Here is a 12,812-nt window from a genome sequence, read left to right as displayed (position 1 = left end):
TTCAAAGAGGTTCCAGCTTTGGCCCGTGTCAATCGTTCATAAACACAGCACTTTTGTTCCTTATACCAATGAAAACCATTGTAATGATTGTCTGAGTTGTAACGTAGTCCTTGCTACAAGGTGTGACTCAGGGACTCTTACACTTATAGGCTCCAAGACCATTCCCATTCAGCTGTCCTTGGCAAAAGGAAGGTTGTCTGGGGTAGGATGTAAACTGTGCTGGTTATGGGGAGTGTTGGTCTGGAGGACTGTGCCTTTCCGTTAGTGCCTTTCTTCCTATGGAGTGTATTTCTCTTTCAGAGTTACACAGCGCTGGTGAATTTCACTGCTGGATGGATGGTACTTTGGTTTACTGCCATGCAAATGGACTGCACTTTACCCCTTGCGGGATATAAATCTGGACAATTTGAGACTGATAAGGCAATAAACAACCAAGAAAAAGAAAACGGGAAGAAATAATTCAGAGAAAATAAAATAGAGACTGTTTTGAGCTGATAACAGAATTAGGATCCAGAATGAAGGAGAAATTTGCTGTCTCCCTTGAGAATTTGCATTGAAAGAACAAATCCAAATGAAGCTTGTAATATTCTTATTAGTGCCATATCCAGCTGGGTGCATTTTTCATTAGCTCTAGTGGGAGTTGCACTCTTATGCAAAGGCTGTAATTGGTCCCTGTAGTTTAAAATCCAGATCTTCCGCTGTGTCAAAGCAGCTGTAAGCTGCTCCACCGGGGCAAAGCTGCCCTAAAGCCTCTTTAACTGGCCACAGAAGGATTCCACCCCCCGCAAGATAGGAGAAATCTTGCCAACTCCTCCATGCAGCCCTCGTGGGGAGATGGTTGGGAAAAAGGACCCCTTCACCCTTAATGATCCCTAGTTGCCATAACAACAGCTGTTGTAATTCACACCTGCGGGCCAGTGCAGAACAGCCTCCCCCCCCCTTTTGCACCTCTCCTCCTAACATATGCCAAGGGCTGGAACCTAAGGAATCCAGGGTTAGATGCACTACTCTAATACATGGTTTAAGCAAACATAGGGTCAAGACAGTTTGCCTGGCTGCTGTGGAGAGCAGAGCTGCTCCCAGAGACAGACCGAGCATGTGGCAGGCAGCCCCCAGAATTCGAAGCAGGGAGGCTGAGAGCTGCAGCAAAGAAGTCATTATTTTTCTTTTTCAGCCAGTGAGAAGGCGGGAGGAGTGAGAGCAGCGGGAGTTGAGTGACCCCATTTTCACAGTGGAAAGCCCCAGCCCGCTGTAGCTGGTGTGGGGGCAGGGCATGGTTCTGGTGAGGCGTCCGGAAAGCGCAGGCAGGAGGATTTTGGCAGCGCTGTAGCTGGGGCAGGCAGGGAGTTTGCTAGAGTGCCTCAGAGAGGACAGCATGATAAGTCTGCTTGCAGGGCATCCTGGAGGTACAGATGCACTCAGCCTGCCAGCGGTCAATTTCACTGGCTTAACTAGCTAGAGGCTCCGCCACACAAGTATGTAAGTGTTTGAAACAACTGGGACAAAACACCTCTCGTAGAATAACCAGGATATCTGGACAAGCCTGAAAGAAGGGCCATTCCCAGCTCTCAGGGATACATCGTCCACCTGTGTGGGAGACCAATAGGACCTGATCTCAAGCCCATGGAAATCAAATGGAGTCTTTCCATGTGGAAGCAACAGGAGCCTGCTGGTGGGAGGAGCAGACCGAGGAAACTGCTGTCCCTAACCAAGAACTGTATTTCCTCTGAAAACATCTGGTGAGGAGAGCATCGCAGGATGAGCAGCCTCCTTTGCCTCAGGAAATACACCCATTGCTCTTTCTAGGTGACTTTTACTAGCAGGGTGTTCACATGGCTGGTGTGGACAGGAACAGTTTTTCTGAGACTCATGGTATGGAATAGTGACCCCTTACCCTGTAGTCCAGAGCATGGTTTATAACGAGGTTGTTAGAAAAAATATTCCCATCCCCACAAGCTAAGGAAATTTCACTAGAGCCCTGCTAGGAACGAGCCTGTTTCAGCCATGGTGTTGTGAGCACTGATGAGCTGTAGCATGGATGGAGGCTAAGTGCATTCATTGGGAAATCATTGTGCAACCAAAACTAACTGTGTGAGGCTTCCAAATTGTTGCGCTACATGGACATTTTCAGGGCATATTATTTCTCTTTTTTAGTTGTGATTCCTACTCATTTATCCAGATTACCTGGGGAAGAAAACGGGTCATCTTATCCTCGGCATCATGCGTTTCATCAAAAGAGGATTACAAATCACTCTGCCACCGAAGAACTGCATAATGTGAATGGAAACCTTTTGCTTCCCTTCAAAGGGAAAAGCTTTCCATTTGCATACAAACCTGCCTAGCAAAAGGGGCCTTTTCTGTGCAATATCGGGGCAATCAGAGTTGCATGCATTACCGGCTGCCTAAGGTGCTCCAGTTGAAAGTTAAACTCCCTGTTTGTAGTGACCAGCTGTTTTAGGGATTGGTAATAGGATATATTTGCCCTAAGGTTGTCTGTTCAAATCCAGTGCAGGTAGGGTGAATTGTTGTCACCCCCTTAAAGGTATATGAAAGACACATGAAATGTCTCAGCCCAGTTTACAGTGAACAAGTGTCCACCCTACCACCACTGACCCTAAAATGCATCTCGACAGAAAGGCCAATGATTGAATGGGTCTGGGGACTCAAACTCCCCTCTATCCTCTAGCAGTGGCACCTCCCAGAGGTAAGATAAATAGACCACATGGTCATGTGGGTAGGGCACTGGACTGGGAGTCAGGAGCCAAAGTTTGTTCCCAGCTTGGGCCTCGGATTGCATAAGGTCTAGCTCATTCTTGGCTGGGGTCCAGAGTCCCTGGTGTAATATAGGTGGCGTAGTGTTTGGAAACTTCCACTACCTATTCTGTGGCTAGAGAATTTCAGATTAGCAGTAGCATAATCACATGCATGTTGTTTATGAAAGCTCTTCAATAAGGCTTCTTATGACAGATGAGTACAATGGGAGAGGAAGAAAGAGGTATCTCAGAGATCAGGTGAGAGGTTTTGAAGGACCTTAGATAGCAAAGTGCCCACATTACTAGCTATCTAATGTTGAACATAGGTCAAAGGAGACCTGATGTGGATACCTTCGCAAAGGAGTGATGTTGCAGTGCCATTGTGACATCATTCCAGGAGGAACAGTTGCAAAGGTTGGGCGATTTGGGTGTGTTTTATTGCGGGATGGGAAATAATCCCTGGCTGTGATATTATTCCAGGAAGTCCATGGTCTTTCAAAGGCACAGCCTCTGGGGACTGTCTCTCAGAGAGGATGTCTGGAAGGCTTGCAGGTTTGTGTATATTTGGGTAGAATCAGCAGGTAGTGGGGTAGCTTTATTACAGATCACGCTGAAATTATAAATTTATGCAAGGTGTGAGTCAGGGCAGAATTTGGCCCTGTGCTAGGAGAAAATGGTTGTCATCAAAACCACTTAACCTTCCCAGAATCAGCATTCACGAAAGAGAGAGAGACTGATGTGGGGGAGAGAGGGAGCAGAGAGAGAGAAAGGAAGAGGCACAGACAGGAGGACATAGCTGAGGGATCCAGCCCTAAAAGAATCATCCAGGCAATAATTCTGTGAGATTACACTTGCACTCCCCCCTCCCCCTCCCACACACACATTCCAATGTGGGATTTTTTTCATGCCCCAGAAGAGTTAATTGATCACATGTGGTGCTCTGAGTTGTTTCCTATGGACATTCCTCAACCCCATCTCCACACACACTGGCAATGCATAGATATATTTCACTTTTTCCTTAATCTGACAAAACCTCTGGAATATTTTTGGGAGCATTTGGGGCTTTTAGAACTGTGGGGCCTCTTAAATTTCCCACATCCCTAATAAGGAACCTGAACAGTCACAAGCCTATCTAAAGGGCACTCACCTTTGCAATGCACAAAGGAAAGTGATCCGTCCGATCCAGGGGTCCGATCCTCAGATGGAGCAAATTGGCATAACTCAATTTGCTACCACAGCTGACTTATTGCTACCACAGCTGACTTACACCCATAGCAGATTCTGCCTAATCTGTTCCTTTAGCATGGGTTCAGCTTTCGAGTACTATACTACAAAACCTAATGATGAGAGCTTTAATATGTCAGACAAATAATCATGCACCTGTATTAAGCAGCACCTGGCACTAGCAAGGAAACCCTCATCCCAAGCAATCACTTTAAAGTTTGTACAGTGCCTAGTGCATTGGGAGGCAGGTCCATGACTGGGGCTCCTAGGCCCTACCACTATACATATAATAATTAATGTGAAAGTATCCCCATGTGGTTTCCAGTGCAGTTTGGTTCCACTTTATCATAAAGACCAACCTATACTAGGCAACCAGTTTTGGACACCAGCTGAGGATCAGGATCAGGTCTGACCGCAAATCTAGGATGGTAAATAAATAATTTATATTACTCTAAATGCCTCTTGTTTAAATGAGAACATTATGCCGCCCGGTGTGACAGTTTCTACTGCATTTATTTGCATTTCCATAGCAAAGTCTGTGGCTTTCAATCTCCCTTTTTACAACAGAGCCTTTTAAAAGGCCTATACCTCCAAAGAGCTTAGCTATCAGGGTCTCTTTTTCTACTGAGCCATTCTTTTCTGTGCCCAAGCAAATCACTTGATTACACAACTAAATGGAACCTTGGACACATAACTGCAAGCTTTGAATTCTTGGAGCCCATATTAGCTGTATTTTGTTTGGCACCAAGAAGGCTCCCAGATAGCTTCTCAGGTGATGGACAGCCGTGTAGCTCCATTGACTTCTAGGCAGGTAGGACAGTTTACACCAGTCGAGGAGCTGGCCCTCTCACTGCAATTGCTTTCCCTGACATGGAAACTGGCCTCACTGCAGGGCAAACCCTGCAGGGGCAGCTCAGTGACTGCAACAGGCTTTTTGAATGAGCAAGAACTGAAGGATCTGGCCCTGTTTAATCTTCCAGACAGTTCTTGGAACATTTTCAAAACAGCCCAACAGAGGCAGAATCACACGGAATGGCCCTAATTATAGGAGACGTAGCATCATATTTTACTGCCTGATTGTTTCACAATATGAGGAATAGCATCAGAGGGGTAGCCATGTTAGTCTGGATCTGTAAAAGCAGCAAAGAGTCCTGTGGCACCTTATAGACTCACAGACGTATTGGAGCATGAGCTTTCGTGGGTGAATACCCCCTTTGTCGGATGCACGCATATATTCACCCACGAAAGCTCATGCTCCAATACGTCTGTTAGTCTAAAAGGTGCCACAGGACTCTTTGCCAATATGAGGAATAATTCCCAGAGTTTAAAAATACCATCAGTCAACACTTCAAAGAAATCTAGTCTCGCCAAATGTCCCCCTGAGGAATTTGCTCCAGTATTTAACATCCAAATAAGCAAAAGGAGGAAAGCATACAGACAATGTCTCTTGCTACAGGTATAAAATGAAAGATTTCAGGGAGTCTGCACAGTCATGGGTGAGCTCCTCAGCTCAGAAATTACTCCCACTAGATTTTTAAGTACGGTCTAAACTTGTGTGCTGTGGGATGACCCAGCAAACCAGCAAGTCAGAAAGGATCCAGATTTGAAACAGGAGAAATTCCTTCCAACTTCTCCAGAGAGGAGGAAACCCCAATGTTTGTTTGCAAACAAACAGAGCTGACATAAAAATACAAACTTCAGACTTCATTAAAAAGCCTCTTCTCTGCCAAACGGCCGTCCCCTGCCAAGAAAGTGCCACCTACTGGAGGTAGGACACTGGGCAGGAAAGGGAGAGAAAAGGAAAACACTGTGAAAATTGCTGCTTTTTCCTTCTTTAGAGAAATCCCTCTCTTTAACGTCTCCCAGCACTAAATTCTTACCACCCTTCTCCGCACCAAACGCACACGCTTCCCCAGCTGCATGGCCCCGTTCTCTGAAGTAGGCACATGTCACAGAGAATAATGGACTGTGGAGAACTAAGAGGTGAGACTTACCAGTGCTGAGAAGCCTCTGCTGTTGGTTTCCTGGTCTCTATTTCCTCTCCCAGTTAGCTGTGCCCTGTTAGGGAAGTCCTGCTGCCATTCTCAGTACACCAGGCGTCCCTGTGCTTTTCCCTCAGCAAATTGCTTTGGCTGATGTGAATACAGCCCCAGTGTCCCAGAGGCTTTTAGCTGAATAGTTTAACGGAGAGGGAGGGAGGAGGGAACCCACCTAATATTCCAGGGTGGCTCCTTTTTATATTCGCTCTGCCCCTGTCTTCCACTTCAGTCTCCCCAGTGTCTCTGAGAGCAGGTGACAGGCGGCTGGGTAGTGGAGGAACAGCATGGGGAGGGGAGGGCTGGGAGGCAGGGAGAGGTGGAGCCGCAACCAGACAACAGGTTACTGTGTAACTAGGAGCTCGAGGCCCTGGCTGTCAGGCGGCATCCCTGGAGCTGCCTCCAGTGCTGGGCGCCTCTGCTGACACGGGGGGGGGGAGCAGAGCTTCATGCTGCCTGGGCTAAGGGCAGGGAGGGCTCTGGGGCGGGCGTTATTTCTGTTTTCTGTCATCTGGGAAGATTTGGGCAGCGGGGGCGGGAGAGAACGAGGAGGGAAAATTACTGACCTGGCTGTTCGGGGGTGGAGAACAGGGCGTCTTTTGTGAAGCAGGAGCCACCTCTCCCAAGCTTTCCATTGGCTCACAGGCTCACTCTGTCTCCCTAGGTGTTTTTTCCTGCTTGGGTAATTAAGGGCCTCCCTGTCTTGGCATCTTCAATGTGGAAATTCACCGTGAGGCAGAGGATGTGGACAAATAGCCTCTGTCTTGGGCAAATGCACACAGGGCCCGATGCGAAGCCTATTGAAGTCATGGAGTAGATATGAAGTGCAGGGGAGGAATTCCTGGTGTTACACTAGTTTTGTGCATTGAAATCATTGGATTTACACGGGCGGCTTGGGCTCCCAGTCGCTGTGCCAGCTTCACGGCTGGGGTAGTGTCCCATACAAGATGAACAAGCACTAGTAAGAGCCCCTCTTCCTGAGCATACGGGAGCCAGCAGGGGCCTGATCCCAGTCCTGGCACACCTCTCTCAAACCACCTAGAGGCACATTCTGCTCTCACTTTGCATTTGCTCTGGCATAACTAACTTCAGCGGAGTTACTGCAGATTTACACCTGTGTAAATGAGAGTGGGATTGGGCCCCCATTGAGTTCAGCGGGAATTTTGAGTGAACAAGGAATGCCAGATCAGGCCAGGAGAGAGTTTTCGGAGGCATGCGATACCCTCAACTCCTATTCTGTGGACACAGAGGATCCACCATGGCTGTTGAAGGGCTGATGGCACCAAGCAGAACACTTGAGAAGACCAGTTTAGTAACTGTTCTGCTTATAGGTGACTATTTTCAGGGTTCATTAAATCTCTGGTTGGAAGAAAGGGAAATGAAACACTTGGCTGGACACACGAGGGACTTTTTTTTTAAGTGTTTACTGGGCAAGATTTTGAGGGCATCAGGGTATATATTACTGCACCATTGGGAAGTTTGTGTATTCTCATGCTTCGGAAGTGGCACCTCCTCAGGCTCTCATCCTGGAAACTCTTCCACACGTCCTAATCTTTAGGCCTGGTTTACATCTAAAACTTAAGTCAAACTAGCTACATCTCTCAGGAGTGTGAAAATTTTTTCACACCCCTGAGCAACACAGTTACGTTGACCTAAGCCCCCATATAGACACCGCTAGGCTGACTGAACAATTCATCTGTTGACCTAGCTACCACCTCTTGAGGGGGTAGATTTACTACAGCAACAGAAAACACCCCTTCTGTTGCTGTAGCAAGTGCGTATGTACAGGGCTACAGCAGCACAGCTTGTAGACAAGGCCTGAGTCCCATGAGAAGTCCCATTCATTTACATATAGTTAGAGCTTAAATAGCCGACTTTACAAAGAATGGGACATATTCCTGTCTCCATCTGTCTGGTGGGGAGAGAGTAGTTGTCAAAGGTTATATAATGAGTCACTAGCAGAGGTGGGACTAGAACCGAGGTCTCCATACTGCAGGTAGAACTTTTCTTATGTTCCGGGAGAGGGATTCCTTTGGAAACCAAAAAGTCCCTTCAAATTTTCCAATGTTCCTCCTCTTCTTCAAAGGCCAGGGGAGACCCTTAAACGATGGTACAAGACACTCCCTTCCCATCATGGGCAGACAAAGCTTACCCTGAAACTGTGCGTCTGTTACTGGGCTATTCTGATGTATCTTTTGGCAAAATAGGAAGAGAGGACGTGTGAATTGTGCTTTGGGGTCCTCGGAGAGAAGGTGCCAACCCTGCATGCTGAGCTCTTTTTGGAAAATCTGGGCACTTATTTTGGTGTCTGAATGCGAACTGAACTCTTTGGGAAATCTGGCCCAAACCAGTTGGAGAACACTTCAATCTCTTTGCTCACTCGATTACAGACCTAAAAGTTGCAATTCTTCAACAAAAAAACTTCAAAAACAGATTCCAACAAGAGACTGCTGAATTGGAATTAATTTGCAAACTGGATACAATTTACTTAGGCTTGAATAGAGACTGGGAGTGGATGGGTCATTACACAAAGTAAAACTATCTCCCTGTGTTTATTCCACCCCCCACCATTCTTCAGACGTTCTTGTCAACTGCTGGAAATGGCCAACCTTGATTATCACTACAAAAGGTCCCCTCCCCCCCCCGGTCCCCCTCCCCCGCTCTCCTGCTGGTAATATCTCACCTTAAGTGATCACTCTCATTACAGTGTGTATGGTAACACCCATTGTTTCATGTTCTCTATGTATATAAATCTCCCCACTGTATTTTCCACTGAATGCATCCGATGAAGTGAGCTGTAGCTCACGAAAGCTTATGCTCAAATAAATTTGTTAGTCTCTAAGGTGCCACAAGTACTCCTTTTCTTTTTATGTGTAAACTATGATTACTTTAAAAGAGGTGTCTCTGTGCCTTTTCTACCAAGTCTTTCATTTCAGCTATGCAATAACACACTATTTTAAGATTGTGCCTCCAGCTGAAGGGTTGGTCAGTTCATACTGGCGTCTTACCCAAACCATGTATAATGAGGGCCAAGTGTTGACACAAATTCCATGATACCACACACCTTTCTTGTAGTCAGGAAATAGATGAGCAAAGGATTTGTGCCAATTCACAAGTCTGGTAGTAACAGCCTTATCTCCTGGGGGTCCAATCTTGTCTCACAGTGTTTTCCTGCCCTGCATGTTATGGAGTGGACTTGATTTTCGCCTTTCTACCTTGCATATGCGTAGTACTACCTGGAGAGGAAACGCCCCTGCTGAGTTCTCACCAGTGGAATGTTTCAGGAGGCTGGACTGATAGAGATCTATTTTACTGAGTGACAGTTTTCGTTTTAGAAGCCCAGCTTTAGCAGAAGAATATCCTCTTTCATCACCAATACAAATAGTGATACATACCTCATGTATGTATATAAGACACAAATGATTCCTTTATTTTCCTAAAAAATGCTTCATAAACCCTGTATGTATTACAACACCATTAAAATGAAGCCACCCCTAGGGTCGAGGGCAAGAGGCAGATAATAACCACCAAATATAACAGGGAGGGGAAGGCTTAGCCAGCTCACTGGAAAGCTCCTCTACTCTTTTATGAAAAGCATGTTGGGATCTTTAATCTCGCCTAGAAAGCGAATAGGACCTCCTGGTTTACGTAAAAGAATAAATGGACACAAATCAGACGTCAAGAATTTGTGCTGGAAATGGCCCACCTTGATTATCATGCACATTGTAGGGAGGGTGGTCACTTTGCATAAGCTATTACCAGCAGGAGAGTGAGTTTGTGTGTGTGGTTTTTAGAGGGGGGTGGGGGGGTGAGAAAACCTGGATTTGTGCTGGAAATGGCCCACCTTGATTATCATACACATTGTAAAGAGAGTAGTCACTTTGGATGGGCTATTACCAGCAGGAGAGTGAGGTTGGGGGGGCGGGGGCGGAGGGTGAGAAAACCTGGATTTGTGCTGGAAATGGCCCAACCTGATGATCACTTTAGATAAGCTATTACCAGCAGGAGAGTGGGGTGGGAGGAGGTATTGTTTCATGGTCTCTGTGTATATAATGTCTTCTGCAGTTTCCACAGTATGCATCCGATGAAGTGAGCTGTAGCTCACGAAAGCTCATGTTCAAATAAATTGGTTAGTCTCTAAGGTGCCACAAGTACTCCTTTTCTTTTTGCGAATACAGACTAACACGGCTGTTACTCGGAAACACGTCAAGAATTATAACATTCAAAAACCAGTTGGAGAACACTTCAATCCCTTTGGTCCCTCGATTACAGACCTAAAAGTTGCAATTCTTCAACAACAAAAACTTCAAAAACAGACTCCAACGGGAGACTGCTGAATTGGAATTAATTTGCAAACTGGATACAATTAACTTAGGCTTGAATAGAGACTGGGAGTGGATGGGTCATTACACAAAGTAAAACTATTTCCCCATGTTTATTCCCCCCCTCCACTCACCACTGTTCCTCAGACATTCTTGTCAACTGCTGGAAATGGCCCAACTTGATTATCCCTGCAAAAGGTTCCCCCGCTCTCCTTCTGGTAATATCTCACCTTAAGTGATCACTCTCTTGTTACAGTGTGTATGGTAACACCCATTGATTCATGTTCTCTATGTATATACATCTCCCCACTGTATTTTCCACTGAATGCATCCGGTGAAGTGAGCTGTAGCTCACGAAAGCTTATGCTCAAATAAATTTGTTAGTCTCTAAGGTGCCACAAGTACTCCTTTTCTTTTTGCGCATACAGACTAACACGGCTGCTACTCTGAAACCTGGTTTAAGATTTCACACACAAGGTCCTTTCTCAGTATCCTGTATTATGTACCTTTGACGTACTTCAGAGTGATTAATGGCTGAGTTGACTTTCCCAGGATGCACACCTGTAGTTTCAGGGATTCTAGGGACAACACACCTTAAGTTTAATGCACTAAAATATCCCATTCTGGCTGCCTATGCTACACATAAATTGTGGAGATAGCTACATGGTCCATTGTGAAATGCTATATCCTATGGCTGTGGTTCTCAGCCAGGGGTCTGGGGCCCCCATGAGGGCTGTGAGTAGGTTTCAGGGGGTCCGCCAAACAGGGCTGGCATTAGACTTGCTGGGGTCCAGGGCAGAAACCTGAAGCCCCACTTCATGGGGCTGAAGCCTGTGGCCCCAAGCCTTGCCACCCCGGGGCTGAAGCTGAATCCTGAGCAACTTAGCTTCATGGGGCCACCTGTGGCATGGGGCTCCAGGCAGATGTCCCACTTGCTACCCCCTAACACTGGTCCTGGCTTTTATATGAAGAAAAACAACTGCTGTGGCCAAGTGGGTCGTGGAGTTTTTATAGCATGTTGGGGGGACTTCAGAAAAAGTTTGGGAACCCCTGTCCTATGGGAAAAGGTACATGGCTTTAGGCTATCAGTATAGACTCCTGAGAGTGCCACTGCCCTGGTAAGTAATGAGTGGTTAGCCTCAAGGAAAAGGAAAGGGATAGAAAACTGGAAGGGCAAGGAGCGACTTAGAGGATTAGGAAGTAGTCAAGGGCCTGATCTAACCTCAGTTGAAGTCAGTGGGAATCTTTCCACGATTTCAGTGGGCTTTGGATTGGGCCCTAATGCCAGAGCTGGAAATAGTCAGCACGTTGTGTATCAGCAAAGTCAAGACTGTGGCAGCTTTGACTGCCCACCCAATGGTATAAACCAAAAAATGATCACTAAGCATGGAGGAGAGTTTGGGGCTGGAGGGGCAGGCAGTTCACGCCTGCATGAAATGAAATGAGCTCCTGCTAAGCATGAAGGGGGAAGAGGGTAATGTGAACCCGTATCAGATAATTGTATAGAAAAGGTAGAGAGGGCGAATTGCAGTGGCCATTCTCTTATTACAAGGGGACATTCAATTAAACGAAAGGCACCAAATTTAAATTGAATAAAAGAGAGGCTTTTCCATACAATCAACAGTTAACTTGTGGAACTGACTGCCACAAACCATGGAGGCCAAGTTCTTGGTGAGACTCAAAAAGGGATTAAAGGCTTATAGGGCTAACCAGAACATCCAGAGCTAGAATAGTAAATATTTAAAAAACAAACAAGAGTTTGGGCAGGGATAGAAATCCTCCTGCTTTATGGCAGAAGCCATCCTTGAACTATTAGAGCTTAGGAGGGAACAGTCCCACTTGGGGCAGGTTATCCCATAACTCCTGAGTGCAGGGTTTCCTGCACCTTCCTCTGAAGTAACTGGTGCTGTCTACTGTCAAAGCATGTCTGCACTGGAAAGTAAAGGTGTGTTTGTAGTGTAGGTAGGCATACCCATGCTGGCTTTAATCTAGCGAGCTTGGCTACTTGATGGCAGCATGGGTTTTAGCATAGGCTAGCAACCAGGGCCCTGGCAGGCTTCTTAGGTTGCTAGCCCATGCTGTAGCCCGAGCTGCTGCATTTTCGCTACTATTGTTACCCCTGCTAGCTAGTTTAACAGGGTTTTGGACTAGATTAGCCCTGGTCTGATCTGGTATGGCAATTCCTATGTTCCTACAAATAAAGTTTACTAAATTCCCACAGGCAGATTAAACACACACACACATTCTCCCTAAACACAAATCTTGCTTTGTTGTGGATAAAGCAGCTGATGAGTTCTTGAGGAATGCGGAGCTTTGTTTGTATTTCAGTTTTCAGTTTTGTTATTGCTTGCAAATGAAGGCAGCCCATGAAACAATAAGGCCCGAAATATCTCTCCAAAATATCTCTCAGTGCTAAACCCCTGGAGGCTAACTTGCTTCTAGGTATTGGTTGTTTCATGCTGGCAGCAAACACCCCA

At 46.2% G+C, this 12,812-nt stretch overlaps 1 protein-coding gene and 1 long non-coding RNA gene across 5 annotated transcripts in view; one reads left to right on the top strand and one right to left on the bottom strand.

Annotated features, from left to right (window-relative positions):
* Positions 1 to 4,430, top strand: part of LOC122466278 — a 29,650-nt gene extending 25,220 nt beyond the window's left edge. The window contains exon 3 of the long non-coding RNA XR_006291668.1: positions 301 to 4,430. This is a non-coding gene — a long non-coding RNA (uncharacterized LOC122466278). The remainder of the gene's footprint in view (positions 1 to 300) is intronic.
* Positions 1 to 6,443, bottom strand: part of EPS8L2 (EPS8 like 2) — a 111,600-nt gene extending 105,157 nt beyond the window's left edge. For 2 of the 4 annotated variants that reach the window (XM_027823304.3, XM_043549075.1), the window contains exon 1: positions 5,972 to 6,443. The gene's annotated coding sequence lies outside the window, so the exon portion shown is untranslated. The remainder of the gene's footprint in view (positions 1 to 5,971) is intronic. The other 2 variants (XM_027823305.3, XM_043549076.1) reach the window with 1 other exon arrangement.
* Positions 6,444 to 12,812: the final 6,369 nt, after the last annotated feature.

Source organism: Chelonia mydas, chromosome 6, assembly GCF_015237465.2.
Source record: "Chelonia mydas isolate rCheMyd1 chromosome 6, rCheMyd1.pri.v2, whole genome shotgun sequence".
In the NCBI taxonomy this organism is placed as follows: domain Eukaryota; kingdom Metazoa; phylum Chordata; order Testudines; family Cheloniidae; genus Chelonia; species Chelonia mydas.
This window is presented reverse-complemented; position numbering and strand designations above follow the sequence as displayed.